The sequence below is a fragment of the Tasmannia lanceolata genome, unplaced genomic scaffold (genome assembly GCF_043159265.1).
Source record: "Tasmannia lanceolata isolate RefF3 unplaced genomic scaffold, GAP_Taslan_0.1 ptg000003l, whole genome shotgun sequence".
Lineage (NCBI taxonomy): Eukaryota > Viridiplantae > Streptophyta > Magnoliopsida > Canellales > Winteraceae > Tasmannia > Tasmannia lanceolata.
The window spans coordinates 19630689-19658369 of record NW_027518680.1 but is presented as its reverse complement, the minus strand read 5'-3'; the positions used below and the strand labels follow the sequence as shown (position 1 = coordinate 19658369).

General features: G+C 37.4%; 1 pseudogene across 1 annotated transcript; it reads left to right on the top strand.

Moving 5' to 3' along the window:
* The first annotated feature begins 499 nt into the window (after positions 1-499).
* Positions 500-27618, top strand: LOC143853463 (ADP,ATP carrier protein 1, mitochondrial-like; annotated as a pseudogene). The gene is made up of 6 exons (XR_013237140.1): positions 500-762; positions 5631-5713; positions 10279-10792; positions 11577-11951; positions 12930-13228; positions 27478-27618. The product of XR_013237140.1 is annotated as an ADP,ATP carrier protein 1, mitochondrial-like (transcript).
* Positions 27619-27681: the final 63 nt, after the last annotated feature.

The window sequence follows — 27681 nt, the reverse complement described above, 5'->3', positions numbered from 1 at the left end:
AAGCGTTCATTTGATGGGTCCTGACATAGTTAGGGTGTGCCCAAAAAATCAGCTCAATCGGATCATCCTAACCCTTCAATCTATGGACGAACCTTCAGCTGAGGGGGCCTACCTTAAACAAATTGAAACTACAAGGGTGTATTTGTCACGTTTTAAACTATAGTGGTGGAAGTGGATGTGTCAGAAACTAGAGGGGGTGTAAATGTAATTATCCCTTTAACTTTTAACTAACAATAGAAAAAAATGTACATACTATAACTTATGTAACTCGGGTCGGGTCGGGTCGGGCTCCTTCAAACCCGGCTCGACCCGAGATTCATGCGGGCTTTTGAATGCTGAACCCGGCTCGACCCGAAACCCATGAAACCTGAACCCGACCCAGGCTATTTTCGGGTCGGGTCGATGCGGGTCGGGTTTTACCCGGCTCGAGTTGCAGCCCTACTTAAATTAGAGTAATGTGAGGTAGTGATCACACCTTAATAAGAATCTTTCTTATGGTAAATTAGAAAATCAGTGTGAATTAGAAACCTAACATGCTAAGGAAACAGACTTTGAGTGTAATTAGGAAACAAGGATTTGGAGTCTACAAAACCCAATCGTGGGTTTTACAAACCCACTTTCCATGCTTCTCCACAATCCCAAAACCGAGAGTTAGAGAGAGAGAGAGAGAGAGAGAGAACCACCAAGCAAGGGAAGAAGAAGAAGAAGAGGAAGAAGAAAACTAAGGGGAGAGTAGAGATATACCTTTCAAATTGATATCAAGTAAGTATGTCATATCTGAAATTCTCTTTTTTGGGTTTTTGATTCAAGAATTGAAAAACCTAACTGCAGCCCTAATTTAAAAACCCTGCTTTTTTTAAACCCTGATTCAAAGACAACCAAAATTCTTGCCCAATCATCTTTCAATTCCAATTTTTTTTTACATAAAATTCTCATGAACACATCAACCTTTCAAATTTATTATCATGCCCTAGTCACTTCAATTTCAGTTTTTGCAACCCTTCACGCCAAAAGCCGTGATCTACATGCCTTGCTTCTAACCTGCAAAATCAAAACATAGGTAAAACCCAAAACAAAGACGAAACAAAGAAGAAGGAATAAAATAGAATAGAGAAATATGATATAAAAGGGGAATGTTATATTTACCCCTTTGTCCTTCCATAGACAACCCTTTTGATATATATATATATATACTACTAAAAAAAACCTATGCGATGCAGGGCTGACAAAGAACTGTATGGACCACGTCATAGGTTGATCCAAACCGTCCATTAGATGGAACACAACATAAATAGGTTGTGCCCCAAAAATCATTTCCATAGGCTGATCATAGCCTCCAATCTATAGAGGTTTCCATAATTCCTCTTAAATCGTATGGTTAAGATCACCCTATAGATTTTTTGTTAAAAACCCATAAAGGAGGTGGGTAAGATTGAAATTATGTGGCTTTAATGGGTGCCTTTGTTAAAAAGCATAACGGAGGGGGTAGGATTGAAAATATGTGGGTTGAATGGGTGCATTAGCAAAAAAAAGTCAAAAAGTGATGTGTAATTCTCATAGAATTTTCAAAAAATTCAAAAAATTCTCTTCTTTTCTCTTCTGCTATATATATATATATATACTAGTAAGAAACCCTGTGCGATGCACGGGCAACAAAGAAGCAGCAACAAAACCCAGTGCATCGCAACAAAGAAGAAGCAACAATTGATCTCCTGGGTAAAAAAAAAATTGGGCATGAAAATTACTACAAAATTCAAACAAACTGAAAATAAAAATAATTTATTTGTAAATAAAATAAACTTATACCATGTTCCATGGAAAAAAATTATTTAAGCATCTAGATCATGGATTTACGTAGACAAAAAAATATAAAAAACATTGGAGTGGAACTTATGCAAGAACTTGAAAAACCATCAGCAAGTCAGCCTCCCACCCCATTTGGAGGGTTGTTGGATACTTTCTCCATCAATGAACCTGAAGAAACTAAAGCGAATTTAGTGCTGATAACTGAAATTTCACGTCAATACTGAAGTATCCCCAATCTAATAAAATAAAAATTGAGCATTCAATTTCATCACGCTTCCATGCCTCTTCAAGATCTTGCCTGCAACCTAAAAAGAATAGAGAAATTTAAATGAGTGTTCAATTTACACGTGCTTGGTTTTCATGGTTGTTAAATTAAAAAAACCTTATGGAAGCATTCTAGGCAATTACAACTGATTCAATACATAAACTTGGGGGGAAACTGATGGTATAGATAGGGACTGACTTGAGTTCTTAGGTCATGAGGAAGTTCTCTTTGATGGGTTTCATTGGGAGGTTTGTCCCAATTCTCAAGCAATCCCTGTGAGCAAGAGCGATTGTTCATTTCGAATTGGGGTAGGACTCATCTGTAGCAAATCTTGCAAGGAAATGTGATTTCCCAATAGCAATATACCTAATGAGAATAATTTAGAAAAGGTAATCTTCACTTTATTCCTATGAATAAGAAGCCAGATGACCGTTCTACATGCAAGGTATAAATCAATAGAAGCGAATATGGATAGTAATGTATCTGCACAAAGGAACATGTTAATTCTTGGAGATTACCTAATAGATGAGCAGTCAAATGTTCCCATTAATTCAGAAACCAACAATGTGGGAAAGAATATCAAGACATCAAAAAGAACACTCAATTATGCAATGAAACCCTATTGCCATTGTGTAAGTTCACCACACTAACACTCATTGCTTAACTTAAAAGACCTATTTCACACTTTTAAGCATAAAACACATGGTATTGTTATGAGAAACACTTTAAAAAATCATAGGAACTGTCATTGCATAATCACATCCAACCCCTTAAACACATTGACCAAATACCAAAAACCCAAAAAAGGGAAGAACATTTTGTTGATAAACCCATTGACCAAATACCAAAAACGCCAAAAAGGGAATAACATTTTGTTGATAAAAAAACTATCCCCCAACCGAACCCATATCGAGAAATCATAGGCGTCAACAACTAAAAAACACAACTCGAGAGGAACATATCTCTAGAACATATAAATAATTTTTTTAACTTTTTACACTAAGTTTTCAAAGGTAACATCAACTAACTTTTCAAAGCTTTAGAAAATAACAGAATATAAGCTTTAACGAACTTCCTCAAGGTGACTTGAATCAGACACACTTTCGGGTTGAGTAGAGTTTTTGAGTTTCTAAATTATGGAAAATGTAAAACCATAAACCAATAATTTCCAATATGACATGTGGACCTCTATTATCAGATTTTCCAAAATCTTCCCTTTGTGATGACTCATGGAAGAGCCCTCCTTTAGAGGTGTTAAAGGGGCAGCATTTTGAGCAGTCATTCTTACTAACAATGAATGTGGACCTCTATTCTTCTCTCTTCTTCCCCTAATTCTTCTTCTTTCCTCTTCTCCTCAATCTCTCTTCAATACTCGTGCATCACTCGACTTCAGAACTTCCTCTCTCGCTAAGATACCCGTCACGGAATTGGCCGACCTATGGATATGGATGTAAGCAATCGAAGGGTCTCCCACAATATCCTGAATCTCATAAAAAAAACTAGGCGAATCTCCAAGCGGAACAAGAGAACCTCGGAGCCAATGGATGACATTGAGGGAATAAAGATTTGAAGAATGTGTGAAACTTTCTAGTTCTCTTCTTTTCCTATGTATGTCGTAAGCTTTACGGCCATGGATGCGATGCTATTGCGAAATGATAGAATGAATAAATATTTGAAGCTTTGTTTCTCTAATGTGTGGATGTAATATCTATTCTTCATAATGTGATGCCTCGATTCCCTTGATGTGATGCCTAGGGTTCCCTTGGTGTAAAGCCTCATGATTGCTAGTATGATTCTAGAATAATCTTCTTTTTTCTTTCGTGAGATAGCAAAGCTTCTTTGGTGATATGCCAATGAAAACTCTTGGTGGGACATGGATGTCTTGAGATAACTATCTTGTTTCTCCATTACGTGCAATCTATAATTCTCATATTCTTTCTCTTCCTTTCTTGTTTCTTCCACAAAAACAATCTACCCGGGAACCAAAAATATTTCTTACCCTTACCTAAAACCTCAAGACCTTAATGTTTTCTTCATGTTTTACCCATCCAATCTCACCCTAAACCCTACATCCCTTAATCTTGTCAAAAAACTGTCTATACCTTTTAGGGGTGCAACTTGGGTCGGGCTCAACCCGAACCTGATGGGTTCAACCTATTTTTTTTTGCCGGGTTGGGTTGGGTTTTTCTGGGTCGGGTTGGGATTTTGTAACCCGATTTCCAAATCGGGTCGGGTCGGGTTGGGGTATCGGGCAACCCGACCCGAATTGTAACCGGGCTTATTTTGTTAAGTTTTTTTTTTTTTTTTTCAACTTTTACCTTTTTAGACTTTATTTCATAGAGTTATAGACTTGTAGTTTTGTTAATTGCTAGTCCCTGTTTGTTTTGGATTTTGAGAACCGATTGTGAGTCAAAAAATGATTATTGGTGACTCACAATTGGTTCTCAAAATCCAAGACAACCCAGCTTGAGGTGGTTAGTGCCATCAAACAAATGACCAATAAACTTATACAACTAATCAGGCCATATCTCGACAATTGTTGGTACCATATCAAATCGGGTCAACCCAACCCGAATTGGAAATCAGGTCGGGTTGGGTTGGGTCGGGTTGAGAAAATTGTAAATCGGGTTGGGTCGGGTTGAACCCATCCGGGTTGGAAATCGGGTTGGGTCGGGTTGGGTTGGAAAAATGGGTTCCTCGGGTTGGGTTGGGTTGGCCTCAACCCGACCCGAGTTGCACCCCTAATACCTTTCTGGCATACATCTGGACTTTTCGAGCATACATATGCACCCCACATGCACCCCTCAAAACCTACCCTAAACACAGTAGAAATATTTTTCAAATTTAATGACATATTTTAGGATCAAAATCCTAATTTCCGCCCTTCTTCCCTACTACAACAGTCTGCTCTTGCCAACAAATTCAAATATATATAGCATGCATTGCCTATTTCGTTTGCTCGTACCCTATTCCCCACGCTAGTCAGCTAAAACAAGAGCCAAATATTTGAAAGATACTCCGTTCCATAGATGGTCCTACGTCAGATTGGTATCAAAGCTAGATAGTCCTGCATCAAAATTGGTATCAAAGCTAGATCATCCAGCATCAATAGTCCACTCACCAACAAGCAGCTACGATGCACGTCTAGCAGCATCGATGCAGCCACATAAATCAGCACCTCAATCGATACAATGCTGCACAACACTCCACATGAAGGCCTCAGAATATTCAAAAGCACAATCCAGACAATTCTGTACAACAGTTCACACAAAAGGAGCACCACAATATTGACAAAAGAAAGACAAAGGGAAGATTGAGATGTCGGTTCGAGACTTCTTTAACCGTCGCCTCAGGTGGGTTTGGACACTAGCACCAACCATTGTATTTGTGGCTCTAGTCTTGAATGGGTAGCTCCAACTTTTTTGGATTTGCTTGATAGTGGATATTCTACCCAGGAAGCTTTCTTTTCGATTGGAGTTTTTAATAGTTGCTGTCAGAGATTCTTGACAGTAATAGGCCAAAGGGGAAGTAGAGATAACAATTTGTGGCATGCACCCAGATCCTTCCCTCGATCGCTATGAAGCCAAGAAGATCTGGATTTATTGACGCGTCGTCTCGACTTCAGAAATGGCTATGCTCACGGTAATCAGTTTGCTCCAGATCTAGCCACATATATGATGGTGCATCTCCAGCTGAAATGATTATGACTTTCAGATGCATAACCTTATCCTAGATGAAATGATTGTGCATCTCCAGCTGCAATGCGTCGATATGTACTATTTGTAATTCTTATGTTGTACTTTTGGTGTTCATACTTTAATGCTTCTATTTTCTCATGTGGTTCATTTGGACTTGATTTGTGACTATTTGCATCTAATTTTTTTTTCCATTTATGTAATAACATCAATTCTTTTGCTAAATTTTGTACTATTTAACCAGGTTCCAATGTTATATGTGCGTGTTGTGTAATATATACATATATATATATATATATATATAATGTATACACACACATGTACATGTATATGTATATATCATATAGACTTGATATTTAACCAATCACGTACTCATATTAATCAAATTATCAGTGTGAGTGACAAAGCTAACATGAACTTGACTGACCGAAAAATATTGCTAATTTTGATTTTGGGTAGACTCATTAGCCGAAGTGGTAGTTAGGGAGTTTTGGCTTTTGATCTCAATTTTACATTTACTTGGTCTGACGACCAGTTCGTTCATGTTACCCGTTGCATCCTTTATCTTTCGTAATATTGTTTCTTAAATGGTTATAAAGAAGAAGAAAAATTGTCACTTGTAATTTTTGAATTTCCGAGTCCTCTTATCCAAGTTAATACTTCTAAGTCAAGTACAGCAATGAACCACAAGTGTTAAAATTTGTAGTTCTGGTTTGGTGTCATTGTATTAACTACTAGTCTGCTGATAAACTATGTGATGATTTCATCGTGAACACCACTTACACAGCTAAATGTCCAAATGCTAAGGGACCACTCGATAACTAAAAGCAAAATTTTGTTCATTGTTCATTTTCTAGCCCTCCCGAGACCCCGGAATGGCGGGAGCTTCGTGCATTGAGCCACCCCTTTAATTTAAAAAAAATAAAAAATTGTTCATTGTAATTGTGGATTAGTGCTGTTCATGACAGGCTAGCACAAGACTGGGATCACCCATCTCGAAACATTGATTGGAATTGCCTAATCCATATTAAACATTTTTTTTAAAGTAAATGAATTGCCGAGTGACAATTTAGGCAGTTTAATGTCTTTGTTTTCACCGACTCACTTTGCAATCTACAATACTGTAGCACATTGTGCATATGGTGGTCCTTGAAATTAGATTTGGGAGAAGAGAAAAAGGAGGGGGGGTGATTCAATTTTGATTTGAAGGGTATTCACCTAATGCAATTAGATGGATGAAGTATGAGTTTTAGTACATGTGTAATGCTGCAGATTGTAAGCCCAATAAGAGGCATCTTCGCCCATTAGGATTTTAGAGATTTATTATCCTTGTTATTTAGTTTCTAGGATTTTATTTTCATGTTTAAGTTTTAGGGCTTTTATTTTCCATTGAACTTTGATGATTATATAGGCCTCATGTATGGAACTTTGATGATTATTGAGATTAATTGAGTGCGACTTCTTTCCAACTTGAGTTCTTCTCCTCCTCCTCCCTAAATTCCATACATCAAAATTCATTAAAGGAGGAAGAGGGGAAGGAGGAAGAAGAAGAAATCCTAAAACTAAAACATGAAAATAAAATCCCATAAACTAAATAACACAGATAATAAATCTCTAAAATCTCATGGGCGAAGATGCCTCTTATTGGGCCTACAATCTGCATCACGTAGATGGGTGGATACCTTGTAGGAGATCATGGAGAGTTGCAGGGTTTCAGTTTTCGTTCAATCTCTCATAGAGAAGCAAATTTGTAGGTGGATTTTTCTATTGACAAAGGGGATGCTTAGATAGGTTCTTTCTATTGGTTTCAGACTTTAATGTGTCTTTTTTGGGAGTCTTTGAGTTTGCTGCTTTAATATTCTTCACACTTTTTTATTTGAAGCTCATTATCCATTAACCAAACGCCCCTGTGCCTTTTGTGGTAGAAGGGCCTTTGACAATTTTGGCCACTTGACGTTATTGGATCTTCTAGTGTCAACTTTGTGCTCTGTCTTTTAAATCTTACATTTGATTGTGCTGCATAGAGGACATTGGTGTTGAAAGTGTGTGCATTTGGCGGATAATAATATCTCTAATGAAACTACGTTGAAGTATATTTAGAGGATGAGACACTCGTTGATCTACTTATCTACTGCTACATCATTGGGGATATTTCCTGAATCTCTTTGTGATGGAGTTGTGTCCTTGTGTCTAAGTTATTAAGTATATGGTGCCCCACCCTTGAGCAACCGTATTCTTTGGGGGATATGTTCATACCAGTCTTTCAAGTCCCTCAGAGTAATAGAATTATAAATCCCTTCGGGATGGAGTTGTGTCCTTGTCTCTAGTAGTTAAGTATAAGGTGCCCCATCCCCGAGCAACAGTATTCTTTGGGGGATATGTTTCTACCAGTCTTTCAAGTCCCTCATAGTAACAGAATTAGAACATCTTTAGAGATGAAGTTTCTCTTGCAGTAGATTGATAATGATGCGATTTAGCCTACTCACATTGTGGCGATCCAAATGGCGGTTTGGATCATCCTATGGTGTTGGCCATACTGTATTTTTGGGGAGTTTGCATAGGTATGCTCCCTATGCAAACCCTTAAGAGTCCCTTTTTCCTTTCTATAATTCACCTCTTATTTCTTTTGGTTTCTTGTCCTTTCTGTACTTTTTCTCACTTTCTTCAATAAGGTTTCTTAACTATAAAAAAGGAAAATCATCCTCTATTTCTAACCCAGGTCCTAGTGGTTAGAATATTTCTGTCCTGAGAATATTGTCCTCTATCTACTACTCTGTAGTAGATAACTGAGAATATTTTTGTCCTATTTTCTTCATCAAGCTCTAATTCAAGTGTCTATGGTTTTCATGACAAGCAATAAGGGAAACTCCATGGACGTTAGGAGTAGATAATCAAAACCATCCATGGGATGAACACCAATGTGGCTTGACTCATTCATCTCGTTCAATTCAAGTAGAAGTGCTTGCTACTTGTAGTACACAAAATTCTGAAAAGAGCTATTATATCCAAAAACTTCTGATAGTTTGATGGCATCCATGCACCACGCTTGCTTGCGATTTAAGGCTTCTTTCACCCTTAGGTTACTAATGATTCAGAAAGAATGTGGATCATTCGTGAAATCTTTTGGAATTTTATTGTTTCCTGTTCATGTTACTTTTTTTTCCTTTTAATTTGGTTGTCAACTGCAAAACTTTTCCAGTGTTTATAATGTAACCACCCATACATAGATTGTGGATCCTAATTGTCTTTCAGTGTTCTTTACTTATTAAAAAAACCTATTGTTTCAGACATTTTTTGCAGAATCAAATGATTAATAACAAATTCAACAATTAGCAATTCACTTTTGATGTCCATACCCCTTTATTATTCTTTATAATTTAGATTGTGGTAGTCTCAACCACATATCTTGCCTAGCCTTTGGAAAAATGCTACCTTTAGGAACTTATTTCCAAATAACCAAAATCCATTAAACTAACTTTACTTGCTCTTTTTTACTCCTGGAACAGACTTGATATCAATGCAATATTGGCTGGATTTAGCATGGCATCCACGTACTAAAGTTCTAGATGACAAAGACCGTCCATTTTTTTTCCTTTTTGAAATCTTTCGACCAGTATGCAAAATATATACTACATTTTGAAATAGGTTCTCTGCAACTTTCAGACAGGGTCCTATTCATAAAATGCAATAGTGTTACTATGAACTGTTCCAGTTTGTGATGCTAAGTGAACTAGGAACCTACCTAATTTATCTTTGCATTACATGGACTGTACTCGGCAAATGAGTTGGATCGTGGAGAAGATGACCTAACACTGGTGCCTTCTACAGGAAAATAGGTGGGCATATTTAGGAACAAGTTAGTGTACAAGGTTGTGTTAGTGGTTATGAATTGGACGACTAGACTAACCTATGAAGCTACCCCGATAAATATAGGGATAGTTCGTTTGCATAGAATTGCAACCCATGTTTCCAATAGTGACATGAGAATGTTGGTAATTAACCATGTCCGTACATGTTTGTGTGTGCATGTGTGTTTGGTGTGCACAGGCGTGTGTTTCTGGTGCGAGTGGGCATGTTTTTGGTGTCAATGGAATTTCCATCTGATATTCATCTGAAAACTGTATTAAGTTTTAGAATGGTGGATTTTCTTCTCATTCATTTCCGATCAAGATCAACTAAATGCCTGTTTTTCTTTGTCCGAATGTTATCAGAAACGTCAATTAACTGTTTCAAGCTTTGCATAAATGTTTCTCATTTTTGTTCTTTTTTTTTGGAATGATTTTTAAGAGGGCGAGCCTTGGCGCAACGGTAAGGTTGCTCCATTGTGACCTGGTGGTCACGGGTTCATGTCACAGAAACAGCCTCTCTGCAAAGCAGGGGTAAGGCTGCGTACATCTAGCCCTCCCCAGAACCCACAATGGCGGGAGCCTCATGCACTGGGCCCCTTTTTTTTGGAATGATATCTCTTTTGCTGTTCCTTTCTGATAAGATATTTTAAAGTTGTATTTTCAGTTTCCAAGGTATGGCTGAGCGGTCTCACCACCCATCCGTTATTCAAAAGGTAGCTGGCCAGATCCATCTCAGTTCTAGCTTCTCTCAAGATTTGCAGGCTAGGAACTGTACCTACTATAAGCCCACTACTACTATGTACACTAGGCATTTTACAAATGAGAAATATAGCAATGGGGGCTTCCAGATTCCGGCTTTGGGACATAGCCACAATATCTCTATAGTTAATCCCGTGTCTCCTATATTTGTCCATGCACCTTTGGAGAAAGGCATATCCGGTTTTTTCATTGATTTCATTATGGGTGGAGTCTCTGCGGCAGTATCAAAAACTGCTGCTGCTCCTATTGAGCGCGTGAAGCTTATGATCCAGAACCAGGATGAGATGATCAATGCTGGTCGGCTTTCTGAACCCTACAAGGGAATTGGGGACTGTTTTAGGAGAACAATCAAGAGTGAAGGTTTTGGATCGTTGTGGAGAGGGAACACTGCTAATGTGATCCGTTACTTCCCCACTCAGGTTGGTTCTCTCGTCATTTTTGTTGTCAATCATTCTGAAATATCATCATATTTTCACTTACTACGATCTCATATTGATACAAACTGGTATGTAAAGTGCGTCCCCTTTGTCATAAACCTTTATCTTGTTCTATATAATCAGCTCGTGCTGATTAAAGTTGGATGCCATGGCTTTATTCCCTGCCTTAATGGGGCTGAGATAAGGAAGGGTGAATCTCAATTGTCTACCCTAAGAGCGAGTAGAACATAATTTTATCCCAGATAATTTTATCCCATCTTTCTCCTTACTGCCCAAACACCAGGATATTGAAATCTCAGCTGATATCTTAGATTTCAATATCCCCTATATCTTTCCATTCCCGTCTCTCATTTTCTCTCTCCGTCTGCCAGACATTGCCTATTACGGGTAAAAAAGAGCAGTGATCAACGGAATCTAGTTTTTCTCCTCCCCTTCCCATCTCTCCTCTTCCCTCCTCACTGTGACATATTAATCGACGATCACTGGGAAGAAATAAACCCACCAGGGATAAAAATTATGCCACTTGCCAAACAGCCCCAATGGGTCAGAAATAGAGCTGGGATAAGGTCATGAGAATGCATAATGACTTTGGAACATTTGACTGGCAGTGACTGTCCTGTAGTCAGTTGCTGTAAAAATTCATGGTATATGTAACCTTAGTTTCACACAAATATGGATTTAAGTTCCCCTATATGCAAGAAACTGACTTATAATCGTCTTTTCCATTCCATATATTCTGATTACTGCAAATTGAAATGTGCACCAGGCCTTGAACTTTGCATTCAAGGATTATTTCAAGCGGTTGTTCAATTTCAAGAAAGACAGAGATGGCTACTGGAAATGGTTTGCTGGGAATTTGGCGTCCGGAGGTGCCGCCGGTGCTTCTTCCCTCTTCTTTGTGTACTCACTGGACTTTGCCAGGACCCGTTTGGCAAATGATGCAAAGGCTGCAAAGGGCGAGGTGAAAGACAATTCAATGTCTGATTGATGTCTACCATAAAACTTTCAAGTCAGATGGCATTGCTGGACTCTACCGTGGTTTCAACAGTTCGTGTGTTGGAATTATAGTTTATCGTGGTCTGTACTTTGGAATGTATGATTCCCTGAAGCCAAGCCACTTCTTCTGACAAGAAAGATGCATGTTAGTAGAAATTTTAGATTTGCATTCTACTTACTTTTGTGGATACCACTAAAAATGATTTTTTATATTAATTTTATGTGTGATTTATCATTTTAGAATTCAAAAAAGTTAATCTTATATACAAGTGGCTTCCAAAGAGGCTTTAATGTCCTATTTGCAAATAAGATTAATTTAAAGGAATTTTATTTGGAAAAAAATGACTTATTTTGATGGTATCCAAAGAAGCCCAAAATCAAGATATGCTAATTGGCGGGGATGCATATGCAATAGATCTGATATCTTAATAATAAGAAATGTGATAAATGACAAAACTCATACTCTAATCAAGCTATTTTTCAGTAAGCAATCTATTGTACACATTATATCTACAAATGCTATATTTAAAATTGCATCCAAATACTCTATTGTAATTTACATGTTGGAGTCACCCTACATTTTGGGCGATTACAATTAGAAATGTGGTGACAAAACTACTCTAATCAAGCCAAATTATTTTAGTTAAGCAATCTAGGGAAATGATAAATGCGCCCCTTTTCATCACATGGGACACCCAACTGCAGCGTACGTGGCAATCAAATCCGTTGAATTCATCTGAGGTGAAGTACATCAGCCCCTCTGCTGTCATTGATACACTGCTGCTGGGTGTCCCAAATGATGAAAAGGGGCGCATTTATAATTTCCCGCAATCTATTGTAGACATTATATCTACAAATGCTATATTTTAAAGAGAAATTATATGGTGCCCGACCGTTATGTCCCTTGTCGGCGGTACGAAAAAAGTACCACCCCTGATGTTTGATCCAACAACAGCCTCTTAGAAAAGTGAGCTGCTGTTGGATCAAATATCAAGGGCGGTACCGCCCGCATGGGACTTGACGGTCGGGCACCATATAAAAACTCTATTTTAAATTGCATTCAAATACTCCATTGTAACTTGCATGTTTGAGTGACCCTACACCTACTGTTGGGTTATTTCAGGATAGCTTTTTTACGAGTTTTGCCCTTGGTTTGGTGATCACAAATGGTGCGGGTCTTGCATCCTACCCTCTTGACACTGTTCGTAGAAGAATGATGATGACCTCTGGTGAAGCTGTTAAGTACAAGAACTCCTTGGATGCATTTTCTCAGATCCTGAGGAATGAGGGAGCCAGGTCTCTGTTCAAAGGTGCCGGTGCAAACATCCTCCGTGCCATTACTGGTGCTGGTGTGCTCGCCGGTTATGACAAGTTACAATTAATTGTGTACGGGAAGAGGTACGGATCTGGAGGCGGTTAATGGTAATCTCTCTCTTTATTTCTTCTCAACTGATGTTGATGAAAAACTATATCTCTATTTGGTGTAATTTAGCTTCAGCGGGAGCTTGACCCGAATTTTTTGGTTGAATTTTTGTCTTATTAAACTTATTATTGGAGCAGTCTACATTGTCTGCTCCATATTTGAGTCCTCCTGAAGGAATTATGTGTAGAGCAATGAGGTGTTATGCTCTGCCTTTTCTTGGTTTTAGCATGAACTTTTTTCATTTATTGATGATTTGAGGATATCTCTAAATAGTATTTGCAATTGCTTTTGTTGTTAATTTTTTTTTTTTGAACAGTAAGCTGAGGTTAGGCAGGACCTCCAACAGATATATTAATATATAGAAAGAGTTACATAGGGGGGCCACAAGGCAGACAAAGACACAAAGAAAGAATATAAATCAGGGAAACAAGGTCAGCGCAAAGATGCTGATTACAATCTAACATATTCAACACCGCTGCAATCATCATTAATTATGGCTTGGAGATCAGGGGTGATTTGAGAGATGGGGATGTCTTCTCCTTTGAGTGGACATTTTCTCTTGGAGAGATAGTCAGCGGAGGCATTTGCCTCTCTCCATGAGTGCGAGATCGACCACCTTTGAAAGGATGCAAGCAAGTCCTTAATCTGATTTATGAGCCTGATGAGGCTCCAAGGGAAGTCAACACGATTTGTTATTATTTGAACTGCAAATTGGGAATCAGATTCGATCCTAATGTGTTTAAAGTTTCTTCGAGAAGCCAGCTTGATTCCTGCCAAGATCGCCTGGAGTTCGAGGTCGTAGATCTCTGCCTTCTTAGTTTCCAAGGAGAATAGAGCAAGAGGAGTGCCATAGTCGTCTCTAATGATATCTCCAATACCCGCACCGTCTGACTCGAGGGAAGCATCTGTGTTGATCTTAACATATCCAGCTTCAGGTTTTGCCCAAGAACAGGTTTTGGAATTTAGCGGCTTCTGAATTAGTTTAAAGCCCACAGGATTTGCAACCTGTAGATTTCTATCATTCATGGTCTCAGAACAATTTAGACCCGACATCTTACACTTGGTAACGATGAGAATTTGGTGAAGAATCTGGTTCTTATGCGTTTCTCTGTGTTAAAAAACTCTCAGATTTCTTTCACGCCAAATGTAATATACCACAGCTTGGAAGCAGAGCTTCAGGGCAGTGGTAATCTTACCCTTCCATTAAATGTATTCCGAATCCAGTTTTCTTCCTCTGTAATGGTAGCTTTCAGTCGTCTTCTATGCCCAAACCTCCACAGAATGGAGCGCCATATCCAGACTGAATAGCCGCAACCGAAAAAAAGATGGTCTACAGTTTCTCTACAAGATTTACAAATTATGGTTATTGTAGTTTGATTACTTGCAAATTATGGTTATTGTAGTTTTACTGTTTTAGACATGATATATAGTAACTGTATTGTCTAAGTTTTCCTCAGGGAGTGACCGCATTGTAATACAGTTAGTCATGCCAACGATAGCATAGTGGGTCCCACTTTTGGATGATTTGAGCCATTTGTTTGACAGTCCTTGATTTTGAAATCATCCCAATCGTGTAATCTTTACTTATAATAAGATAAATTTTTTCGTAGTTGCCTATGTGTAGTTTTTTACCATCCAAGTTCAGTGAGGAATACTACATACTGTTGGATGTTAGGGTTTAGGACTATTGATTGGTGTAATTTTTTTGCCATAGGAGATCCAAGGACCCTTCCCATAGTTTTGCCTCGTGAAAAAAGAAAAAAACTAAGGGGCCGTTTGGAAAAGCAGACCTCAGAATCTTGCATAAGAATCAGCGAATTACAAATCACGAGAATCAGTGAATTACATACAAATCACAATGATCCTCTAGATTTGATTGTCCACAAAACCTTGTTTTGTAGCCTTTGATTTCTGAGTAGCCTTATCAGATGCTCAGATACTCCAACATTTTAAAGGATGCATCATAGAGAACACTCGTCTTGAAAAAAAAGAAGATAACAGATCAAAAAGAACCAACAGACAAATCAGTGTTGGATCTCCCTAGTGGCAAAAAATGGCTAAAACAATTCAGAATAAAATGGAATGGTGTCTGAATTATCCATTGTTGAGAAATTTTAGTGTATCTTTTAGACTTAAATCCATAGTGTTGGATCTCCCTAGTGGCAAAAAATGGCTAAAACAACTCAGAATAAAATGGAATGGTGTCTGAATTATCCATTGTTGAGAAATTTTAGTGTATCTTTTAGACTTAAATCCATGGTATTAAAGTTCCACAGAAACCAACACAAAATGACTTAAATGTTATTGTTTCCATCCCCACCGAAACCAAAGCCAAAACGGCCAAAATGTATTACATAATTGGGTGTGCGGTTCGTGATCTAGACCTCAAGCCTGCGCTAGAGCTTACAATACCCCATCTCCCATAGTTGTTTCACTCATCCAACCCATTCATTCTATAGCACCTCACATATCCTAAGAAACCATCTTCATACCATAATCCTAACCATCTGATCTATAGGAGCGTAATTTCTAGCCATCCATTTTAAACCTCCACAAATCATAACCCATAATCCTAACTATAACCATAACCATAACCCTAACTATAACCTACAAAACTAATGGGTTGGATGAGTCAACCAACTATGGGAGATGGTACTTATGAGCTCTAGCTCAGCCTAAGCTCTATCTCACAAACAATATATCCTACATAATTATATTTATATGAATTGCATGTGAAATGTGGTGCAAGTATTATGCATAAATATTTAAATAAATTACATAAGAAATTTGGTACTTGGTATATACTAATTATCAAACATGCGTGACAATGCATGTTACTAGGTGTTCGATGGTGTTAAACCATTATGGATTGTTGTGTTGCTTATGTGATGGTTTCTAAATATGCATTTATACTTATTCTAGCTTTTCCTGCAGTTTCATCTTTAAAATCGGTCATTTGTGTATGTTTCCATATGTTTTCGTGATTTTATAGGATTTCTACCGAAATTTCCAACCAAAACCGAAATGTTTATGTTTCTATGGCGACCGAAATTGAAACCGAAACCGAAATTTAAAACCTTGCTTAAATCTGACCAGCCCAGCCCTTGGAATAAAATGGCAACTTTAAGATTTTACACAAGCTTTTTTGAGAAAAGAAATCGCGAAATATCAATCAAGTAAATAAGATTGTGTCAATAAAAGTCAACAAATACTGAGTAACAGATATGGTTTGACACAAGCCAGTTTGTTTTGAGAATTCAATCAAGTTATTAAGCATACGCAATAATAATAGAAATAATAACAACGATATCACTAATGACAGTAATAGAACCATTGGCAGCAATAGTGGTAGTAGCAACAACAAGAGTTGTGAAAGGGAAATGTATCCCTGTTGTATTTTTATTTTTTTTGAATGATATCCCTGTTGTAATTTATTTTCTGAAAAATGAATAGTGTTGCACCCTCCTTTCAGATAAGCCTTATTAGTTTGTTGTTATGAAAAGGACTGGAGAAAGTATTGCATGTCCTCACCGACACACAATTTCAAATAAGTACAACATAAACTATGTATAATAATAGAAATTGGGTGCCCCCAAGGTTATTTAAAACTTTATTAATGTAAATTTTCCAATATTTATTAAATCTATAATATAAGAAAAGTTGGGTGCCCCAATGTTTTTTAAAACCTTATAGATGTAAATTTTCCTTCAACTACTAATTACCTTACTGTGGGACCCGATCCCGCGAGGGGGGCGCGGCGCGTGACCCTCTCTCTTGGTCTCTCATACCCACGCGAATGGCGTGTGTCGTTTTTAATTATTGATTTAATTCATCTTTTCCGTGAACTTGGGATCACTAAAGTAATCTGAATTTCATGCAAAAGAGAATGACAGAGTCGCCACCTAGATGAGAGATATAGGATCCATAATTGACCAGAAATCTAGATTCGTTACCTGATTACAAGAATAGAAGGTGTGGGCAGTTACCACAATATGCACCATTCTTGCCCGATAATCCGGTCTTCAATTCCAAAAGTTAATTCTCTTGAATTTCTTTTAAATGACTCATTTAACTCTATATTAATGTGTGAACTATGTGACATGCATCCTAAAATCTAATTTCAATGTAATCTCTAATGTGTCTCTTGATTTTCTTGCTTGGTTTGAATTCAATCTATGTGAGAGTTCTCCTAAAATTCTAATTTAGGGAAAAGTCCTAAGTGATTTAATCAATTTTAATTTAAGGTTTTAAATGATGAAAGAAAATAAAAACTACCCTAAAAAACCTCACTGATTGTGTGTAGGGCCGACTTGTGATTGGTATGCCATCAAGTATCCAAGCTGCCTACGTACCCAAGCCTCACTAGGATAAGAGTCGACGTAGTTCGGTGGCCTAAACTAAGCTACATGCCTAAGACATCTAAGACACCGATTTAGACTAGACTGACTGTTTTGACAATTTAAGAGAGATTATTTAGTTCAAGTTGAATAGATTTCTATCTTAGGACTCCATCTAAGATATTATATGGTCCTATCTAAATGCAAGACATTTCCTAAACTAATGCAGGTGAACCTACATCCTAGGTTAACTAGGCTTGTCCTATAGGGAGACGGTTTGACTAGTATAACTAGATCTATGGCACGGTTGCTATCCATAGCAAACAGCCGTGATGAGGCTAGACTCCAAACTCTAGGACATCCTAAAACATAGAACACAACGTGACATAAATGTTCCTAAAGGGTCCTAAGGGTTCCTATGAAGAGATACTGTTATTCAACGGTTCGTTCGAAAGACATGGATTAAATTAATTCTGTTTGTTGAAGTTAATGATTTTTAATTTTTTAAAGATTTTTTATTCCTAACATCTAAAGAATACTAAAGGCTCTAGGGTTTGACGAATTTCATACTTAGATCGCATTCATGAAAGGGGATCGTGCGCTCTCCCCTTGCACAATTTAGCACATAAATTATAGTATATTGTTGCCTGGTATGGTTCTCAGGATTTTCGTGGACTACAACCTCAGATCCAACGACATACTATAATTCAAATATCCAAATTATCAAGAATCTTGGAATACGATTATGAATGCGATCTTGGCAGTTAAACTAGCATAGCATAGCAAATTTACAAAGAAAATCAACGATTCCTAAGGTTTCTATTTTCATAGTTTAAAGGTTGAATACATGATGGACAATTAGAATTCCCTAAAAAATTTATAACAATTTGAATTTATTTCGATTTTCTTAAGGATTTTAAAATTTTCAGTTCAGATTATATATTTACACATCAACTTATAGCAAATCTGATATAAATAAGCTAAAATTTTTACAGTAGCTTTCTCTTAACTAGAGAAGATTACTGTAAAATTTTCAGGAATTGTCAAGATAATTTACTATCAATTTTCCAATGTTGAAGATATATGTCCAGATTATAGATTTACACATTGACTTGTAGCAAATCAAATCTAAATGATTTCAAATTTTTACAGTAGCTTTATCTTGACCAGAAAATGTTACTGTAATATTTTCATGAATTTTAAATGTGTTTTACTATCAATTGTTCAATGTTGAAGATCTCTGTCCAGATTATAGCAAATCTAATCTAAATGAGCTGAAATGATTACAGTAGCTTTCTCTTGACCAGAGAAGATTACTGTAAAATTTTCATGGATTGTCAAGATGATTTGCTATCAATTTTCGATTTTAAAGATATCTGTCCAGATTATGACATTACAGAGAAACACATCGCAAAAATAGTTCGAATCAATCCAAACTTTGTGAAAATATGTAATGCCAGCAGTAAACCTCAATCAAATATTTTCAGAATTGTTTATTGCAATTTGCTATTTTTTTAGATTTAATATGGCATGCTTGATTTGGCATAAAAAATCATAAGACATATTTAACAGTAACCAAAACTCTTAAAAACTTCAAAAGAGATCAGATCAGATTTTAGTTACTTCCCATCCAAATTTTACTTCTGAAAACTCTATATACTTCTCGAAAATTGGTTTTTACCCAAAATACCCCTAGAAGTAAACTAATTTTTAAATCTCTTAAATTAAATCTAAAATTCTTCCAAACATTCGTACTTTTTCAAAACCTTAAAAGTCTATTATGTTTAAATTTTCATCGATTTTGGATCTGTTTTGACATATTTTTAAATTCGATCTTTGGAATTTTACTCCTTTAAGGGTAAAGTTCAAAAGGTGCAATCACAGTCAAAACGAAGTCAATTTCTGAAAATTTCAGATTTCTATTCTTTTTAATACACAAAAGACTCAGAGATTGAAAATTTTAAGAAATTTCAAAGGCTTATTAGAGTTGCTTTGTAAAGTGGATTTAAACTCTCTTATTTTCAAAAATTATATTTTAATATTAAAAAATAAATTTTTCAAGAAAATTTTTACATTATGAAATAACATAAACCTGGTCTTATCTCCTCAAAATTTCACATGCAAACACTTTCATCTTCATAGCTTTTCAAAGAAAATCCTAAATTTACTCATAGTATGCTTCTAGTTTAAACTAAATGAAAGAGGGTTTTAGAAGACCAACCTTACTAGCTCTTATTGTCTCTAGGGTAAGTAATCCGTAGATATACGCTTTGACTTACCCTTTTAATCGCAAAAGAAAACCCCGAAGAATAATAATATAGCCTCCAATATGTTTGAATATGTTGAATATATGAAAGCACTTTGTGTAGAACCAAGTGGAGGAGATGAGCACCAAAGCACCAAAGAAAGTGGAATGAATTCCAAGAAGGAAGAGAGAGAGAGAGGGACCAATTTTCAACAACCAGAAAAAGCCTTGGGTGGATTTGCTTTTAGAGGCACAAGGCTGGGTTTGAGTGAATTTGGAAGTTTCAAATGTGAGCTCTCTCCTTTTGGCTTGTTTTCAATTTGTGCTTTGACTTTCTCATTCTTTGATTTTCATATTGAACTTATTTCTATACCTTGTTTCTTGCAAGCAAAGCAATGCTAAATTACACAATAGAGATCCTTCAAGAGCAATCTAGTAGCCTTCTCACATAGGAAACTAGCTTTTATAAATTATTTTCGTCCAAAGAGGGCTGCCCAATGTTTGAGCTCGTTTTTGACCTATTTAGAGGCTAAGTCAGAAAAAGTTGTAATCTAGAAAGTTGTAAATCTTTTCGAGACGTTCGAAACAAGTATCACGACAAATTTTTTAGACAAGAAGATAAAAAGTTATTGCCATTTTACCAACCTAACCATACTAGCCCTTTCTAATTATAGCTCTTCGTTTCTTTATTATTTTTTCAAAGCAAATATTATGTCACCAACCACCTCATCCCATGTTGGACGTTTTTGCATGTGGCCTCCCCATGTGGGGCGCCCACTTATGTGGCTGACCCACATGGGTGGATCCACATGGACCCCCACCTTGTGGGCTTTAGCCTAATGGGCCTTATGACATGTATTTTGGGTTTTTTTTCAATGAAAATTCAATAAAATACTTTAAATTCAAAATTTTTATTGATGAACCCAACACATATGACATTTATGGTGCACCATCGATATATGGTAGAACCATCTCCTTTAGAAGAAATAATTTTTTGGACCAAAATGCACCTGTTTGATCATTACGCACTCAGAGGCGACTAAAATGACCTTAAATTGGATTGCCCCCAAAGGGGAAAGTTAAAAATAGAGAGTCTTCATGGTCAAACCTAAAAAATAGAAAGTTTTTAAGTTTGCTTCTTTTGGTGGGTGATATCAAACAGGATCACTTGGAATCCCCTGAAAATGCCCAAAACGTCCTTAACACACAAAATTTTCAAATCAAGCGAAACCCCTGAGAAATTCCAAATTTAGCAGGTTTTTCAAAATTCATGAAATGACTCGTGACTCCTTAGACACACTCTAGATATCAAATGAAACACATTGAAGATGACCAAATTACCCCCGAGGTGCAAAAATAGGCAAAAATGAGGGAAACCCTGAGAAACCCAAAAATAGTTGTTCTTCCTACTTGATTGGAAACTTGATTATTCATCTTCTGGAGGCCAATGGAACCCCCTAGAGACTTTGAGGATTGTGAATCAACTTCAAAACTCCTAAAATGAGGTGAAATTCACCCTAAAATGCAAGAATACCTAATCTAATATAGAAGACCGACTCAAGACTCGATGAAACTACTGAATCTTTTGTTTTTTAAAGCGTAGCAAAATGGGGGTGTCTATACTTACAAATGTAAATTTCTATATTTTATGGGGAAACTAGGGAGGTCTCCAAGGTTATTTAAAACCATAAGGTAAAGTTTCCTCTCTAACTATTAAATACCATGTAAAGTGTAATTGTGAATTTCTTTATAGCTATTAAACATATTACATGTACTAAACCTTATATTTTTAAGCTTTGGCTCTAATTCTTAAATCCTAAAAATTTAAACATGAAAGCATATATTTTTGCATGAATAATTTCTTGCATAGCGCGTGCCATTTTCTTGTGTGTTTGCGCTTGTTATATCACAGTTTCTAACTTGGCCAATACCAACGCATTCACCCTTGGCCGATACAATATATGTAATTATATCGCCATAAAGTTTCATTTAAAAATGCAATAAGCCCAATATAGACTAATATATCGTAACTTTTCAAAACTGATTCAATAAAAATTAAAAAGTCAGACCAAATGTATGAAAAAAATGTGCAAAGGTCGAGATTAGCAAAGCAAAATAAGACATACCTTAAAAAGAAAGAACATCAGAGATAATGCTTGCAAAACTTGGGCATGCCCGGTGGGACGAGACGAGCTGAGAGAGTACATCTTGGGGAAGATCAATTGCAGGATCCTTTGGGTTTTCCTTCACTGATTCCTGGTCTTTGATCATTCTGGATTGCCGCGTTCTTGTAGATCTAGTTTCTCAGTTTTCTTTCGCCTCTTGTTTGAATCCAAATCTAAGATCAATCCGGTTTGTTGTGTGGTTTATGTTCAATCTTTAGCAGCAAGAGGTAATAGGTTAGCACAGGGCATGAGTTTGAAAATTACAGGGTAGCAAACATTATCAAGAATTTCTCTTAGATTCGAACCCATAGCTAATCGTATTCTAGGCCGGAGCAATGAACCTATTTGAAGTGGCTCATTTCGTACCAGAGACACCGGTGGAGTTATTACTGACACTCCCCGTCTGAAAGATCCATTTCAGTCTGAACATAAAACTGAGTTAAGTTGCGCAAGAATCCATAGCTCCATTTTTTTTCAACTTCTTCCTCGAGTCTTTCAAGCAAAGAAACGATTACCTCTTTTGATTTATGAGGAGGAATCCACTGATTAAGGTTGGACATGAAAATCCACTTGTTCCTGTTTGGCGGAGTCTACCAGAGATTCCACTTTTCTTTTAGTTAGTCTTTCGGTGATTCCATTGATCTTTTACAACAAAGATCTTCTTAGCTCTGTTGGGAGAAGGTCTGAAATGTTTTAAAAATTTATGCTCCCACTCAAAATGGAACAAGAATAGATGCGGCGAGATTGTGCATTAAGGTAGATCTTTCAAAAACTTTGCATAAGCAGATTTACTTGGGAATATCTAAAGAGATTGGCATGTGGCAACCTGTTGTGTATGACAACCATCTTATTGCAGTCATTGTTCTAAAAAATGCCATAGAGTGGACGAATATAAACTAAGACCAAAGAAATCCCTAGCCTCAGATACAGGGAGAAGTAGTGGTATTCAAGATCAATCTATCCAAGTTAAATCTAAATGGAGAGTGGCTGAAAGGAGAAATATATACCTTCTTCAAGTGTTGCAGTCATTGCAGAATCAGAAACAGATGTTGTTCATGGGTCAGGAACGTATGAATAACCTTACGCCTTTGGTCAAGAAATGTTGAAGGCCAGTAGCTAATGACAAAGAAACTTATGATTGCATTTCAGCAGGGTCAGAAGGAATGGTGCATACCACTGTGAGAACTTAAAGAAGGTCATTAGTCCCTTATTGTAAGCCCAAGGGTTCTCATGGGTTAATCATTCACCTTACCTTCTTGTTTTGATGCTAGCAAACACAAATTGATTAGCTTTTATGGGCTAATGTGTTGCTTTGAGGTGTTGTGTTATATACAGGATTCTCATGTCATAATAGCCATTACACAACTCAACTCAACACATGGCTTATAGATCAAAGGAACCAAGAGCTTGCACCTACATTAGATACATCTACATTTAGAGATGTCTATGTCAAGAAGCTCATCAGGAAGATTCCACAAGTTCCAGTCAAGTGTCAAGAATAAGCTTGGAGTTGAACAAGCCATGGTGACACCTCATGAACCATTCAACATGATTTGAAGATTGGAGGATGTCACAAGAGCGAAGACAAAGTTCAAGATGTTCACTCAAGGTAAAGAAGTCCGAGGAAGTGCAAATGAGCCAAGACATTCCAAGAAGACTCAATGGTATTCACTATTAGAATGTATTTGGAGTCCTCTTGATTTTATGTAAAATGCACTTTCAATAGGTTTTCAAAATGGTTTTCATACTTAAGTTTTTACATCTTTGGAAACCACACACACACTCAAAAATGTGTTTGAAAACCTAGGACTTAAGCCCAAAAGCCCATGATCTTTAAAGTTAAAAATAGAATTTCACACAAGGCCGGTCGACCGGGCTATGGTGGGCAACCGCGAGATGATACCTGGAACTCCAAGTATCTCGAAATTTATTGGGCCGGGCGACCGCGGATATGTTTCTGTTTGAAACAGAAACAATCCAGGTTGGGCTTGGAGGTCGACCGCCATGGGTCCGGTCGACCGCGATAGTGTTTTGAGCGAAAATTTTATTTCAAACACGTAGCCCTCGCCGGGCGACCGCCTTGGGCCGGTCGACAGCGATGCTATGAATTTTGAAATTCAAATAGAGAGCCCGATAAGGTTAGGTGACCGTTGTGCCTCAGTCGACCGCCGCGGCCAGGAAATAGATCCGTTGGGGCTTTCGCAGGTTAACTTTTCAACCCTGTAATTTACAGTTTTTCTCCCAAACGGTCATATTTTCTTGTGGGCTATATATATACTATCAAAACCTTTCTAAACAACCTTTTGGAAGATCAAATCTCATCTTCTTGAATCTAAACTTTTATATGAAAGGTTAAACCTCTTTGAACTTATATTTTTACATTCTATCAAGAGGTACTCCATAGGCTTTATATTTGTATCTATTCCTTGGAGTGTTTGTGAGCTTTCAAAGTTGTAATCCGCCTAATCTAGAGGCATTGAGAGTTCTTTCTTTTATTTCTTCATTTATATTTGAGGGTCTCCGATTTGGCCCGGTAAGAAAGGTAAATCATTTGTAAGAGGAAGGTGTCATTGGAAAGGCTCCATGCGAAAGGGTGTGATCCCTTTGAAGTTGAAGGAGTTGGTGAACGGCTTTGAGATTCGCCCGTTGAAGAATCTTATTGGTTAGTGGAGAATCCCAAGGAGGAAAACTTAGAAGAGTGGAGTAGGTCAAGTTGTGACCGAACCACTATAAATTTTGTGCCTTGTGGATGCTTTCTCTTCTCCTTCTCTTTGCACATGGGTGTTTGGTAATCTCCACCCTTTACTTGTGTTTATGTTTGATTGAACAAGGGTTAGAGTATATAAGCATAAAGTAAGAGGAAGGTGTCATTGGAAATGCTCCGTGCAAAAGGGTGTGATCCCTTTGAAGTTGAAGGAGTTGGTGAACGGCTTTGAGATTCGCCCGTTGAAGAATCTTATTGGTTAGTGTTGAATCCCAAGGAGGAAAACTTAGAAGAGTGGAGTAGATCAAGTTGTGACCGAACCACTATAAATTTTGTGCCTTGTGGATGCTTTCTCTTCTCCTTCTCCTTGCACTTGGGTGTTTGGTAATCTCTACCCTTTACTTGTGTTTATGTTTGATTGAACAAGGGTTAGAGTATATAAGCATAAAGTAAGATCTAATCCCTAGCCTTCATTATAACTATTGATTGATTAAGGGTTAGACTTGTTAAGGCTTAATTGAAAATTTGATTTTAAAAATCCATTTAATTAAGCCCCAAATTTTTAATTTGCCAATTCCACCCCCCCCCCTCTCGGGTTGTCACCTTGTATTTCACTTATGTCCCAGATAAAATGGTTCATTTCAAGCTCAATCTGAATAATGAATGATTTTTCAGAAGAAAAAAAATTTGAATCATGATCAAATGGAATGGATTGTGCTGGAAGGGTGCTAGCTATTATGAAAATAGTTGACACGGAGAACATTAACTGCTATCTTTGATAAGAGAAGGTCATGATATTATGTTCCAGATTTAGCCAACTCGTCTGCAATTTCATTAGCAAATCTGCGGATGATCAAATTTGAGGTGCTTCTCCTTTTTAATGACTCGGATTCAAATCTATTTAAAAAAAGAAAAGAAAAAAAGACTCGGATTCAATTGATCATATTAGCAATCTCCACAATATACTCATAGAATTACTAAGGGCCCAAGAAATAATGACCTTTGAATCTCTTTCAACATGAAACTTGTCATATCAGATGCTAACTAGGATGTTTATGCCTTCCAAACGCGACTTCATTTCTACTTCATTGGAGTTTGCTACTCCAATGGGACAGAAAAGCTTTTAGGACTTCGCTCTTGTGATTTCAAATATGCCACCTATTCCAGACGGTACAGATTTCCTTTCGAGCTTCCGCCAAAGTTTAGTGTGAGCGGGTGAAGAGACAAGGGTTTCCATCTCGGGCGTGCTTTACTCTTACGCGCTCTGTCATTGAGAGCAAGCCAGCTTCAAATAGTACAATCATGGAAATGGACCTATTCTGAAGATCAGCTCTCGTCCAATTGAGAATGTCAAATTTGATAGTTGGGACTAGCTCCTCAACCTTAGTTTCATGATCTTAAAAAATACAGCATTATGTTCATTCCAAAGTCTTCAAGCAATAGGGAAGGGTGTCAAATTCCAAAAAAATTTGGCTTCTAGGACACTTTTCTGATTTTCCAGCTATTGAGAAGACTAAACCAAGAGTTAACGAAAACCCACTCAGCTACAAAGCTTGTTAGAATAATGAGTCAAACTTTACAAGCGTAGTCGCAATCTATGCAAAGATGACGGGTCATTTCTTCATTTTAACTGCACATGATACATATATTATTGATGCAGGGTAAGCGTATAGCGGAAGCTGTGATACACGATGATTCACGGTCTGTAGTGGAAGCTTTAGTATAAGGGGTAAGGTTAAGGGCAATTGGATTATTTGAGGGAAGATCAAAGGAAATGGGAGGAAAAACTAAGGAAAAGGGGAGGAAATTTTCAAAAAGTTTGTCGAATTTGGTGAAAAGGGACATGAAACTGATGAAAATCTTAATTGAAGGGAAGTTGGTTGTGTAGGCCTGTAGGGAATCCTATAGGGAACTAATGTGTCTTGTTGGTTAGAAGTGAAAGGTGGTTTCTTGGCTTCGAACCAAGAAGGTTGATAATGGAAGTTCTTGAAGGCCTTATTGGGTTGTTAAAGAATCAGATTAGGGCTTTTAAAGAATCAAGAAGAGAAAGAAGAAGGGGGGGGGGGGGGGGGGGGGGGGTGTTATTCAAGAATTGGTAGATGGAGGAATCGGTTAAGGTACGAGGGTGCCTTGGTTACAAGTTTGATGATGAGGTCAAATAAAAGAGGGTTGAAAAGGGCTTGCAATGGGTGGTAAAAACCAGCAAGTGGGTTTTTGTGACTGAGACATTGTTGTTGATCGGCTGCAAAGGAAAAGGAATTAGGAACTGGTCGAAAGAGCGATTAGGCAAGATGTTGGAAGGGCTAAAATAAGTTGAACATGAGCAGAAGGTGGGAGGCTGAATGATAGGAGGGAAGGGACTGCTTGCTCTTGCAGCGATCAGATGGCGCAATAAGGAAGCAGAGAAGGGGTTGCTTCGTAATTCAAACTTGCTTGAAACAAGTTGATAATTTTAAATTTTTGGAGTAATAAAAAATTTAAAATTTGAGAATTGATTAAACTATTTTGGCGAATCCACAAATCTTTCCATTTGAGGTTTGCCGAATTCAACACTTGATATCCGTGCTGGAATCTGACACTCGTACCTATACTGATACTGGATACAACATATCCAGTCCTCTTAAAACCCTAGCTCATGTTTGCAATGAGGTTAATTTGTCTAGTTCTGCATTATAGAACGTTTTTTGTCCGATCTTCTTGCTTGGTAGGAATTTTTTGTTTGTTTTGCTTAACCACTGCTCACCTTTAAATGACCACAATCATCATTCCGATACCAATCTCTTTCTTCTCTCAACAGGTGCAAGCGTCGAAGGCAATGGTGCCCTTCCACCACCACCCTGGGAAGCACAGTGCAAAGTAACCAATATGAAAGCATGCAACCCCCGCCAATGCAGAACACCCAATCAATGGGCATTTATTCTCAACCAATGCAGAGTGGTCAGCTGGCAGGTATGAATCCTCAACCAATTCAGAGTGGTCAGCTCACAGGTATGCACTATCA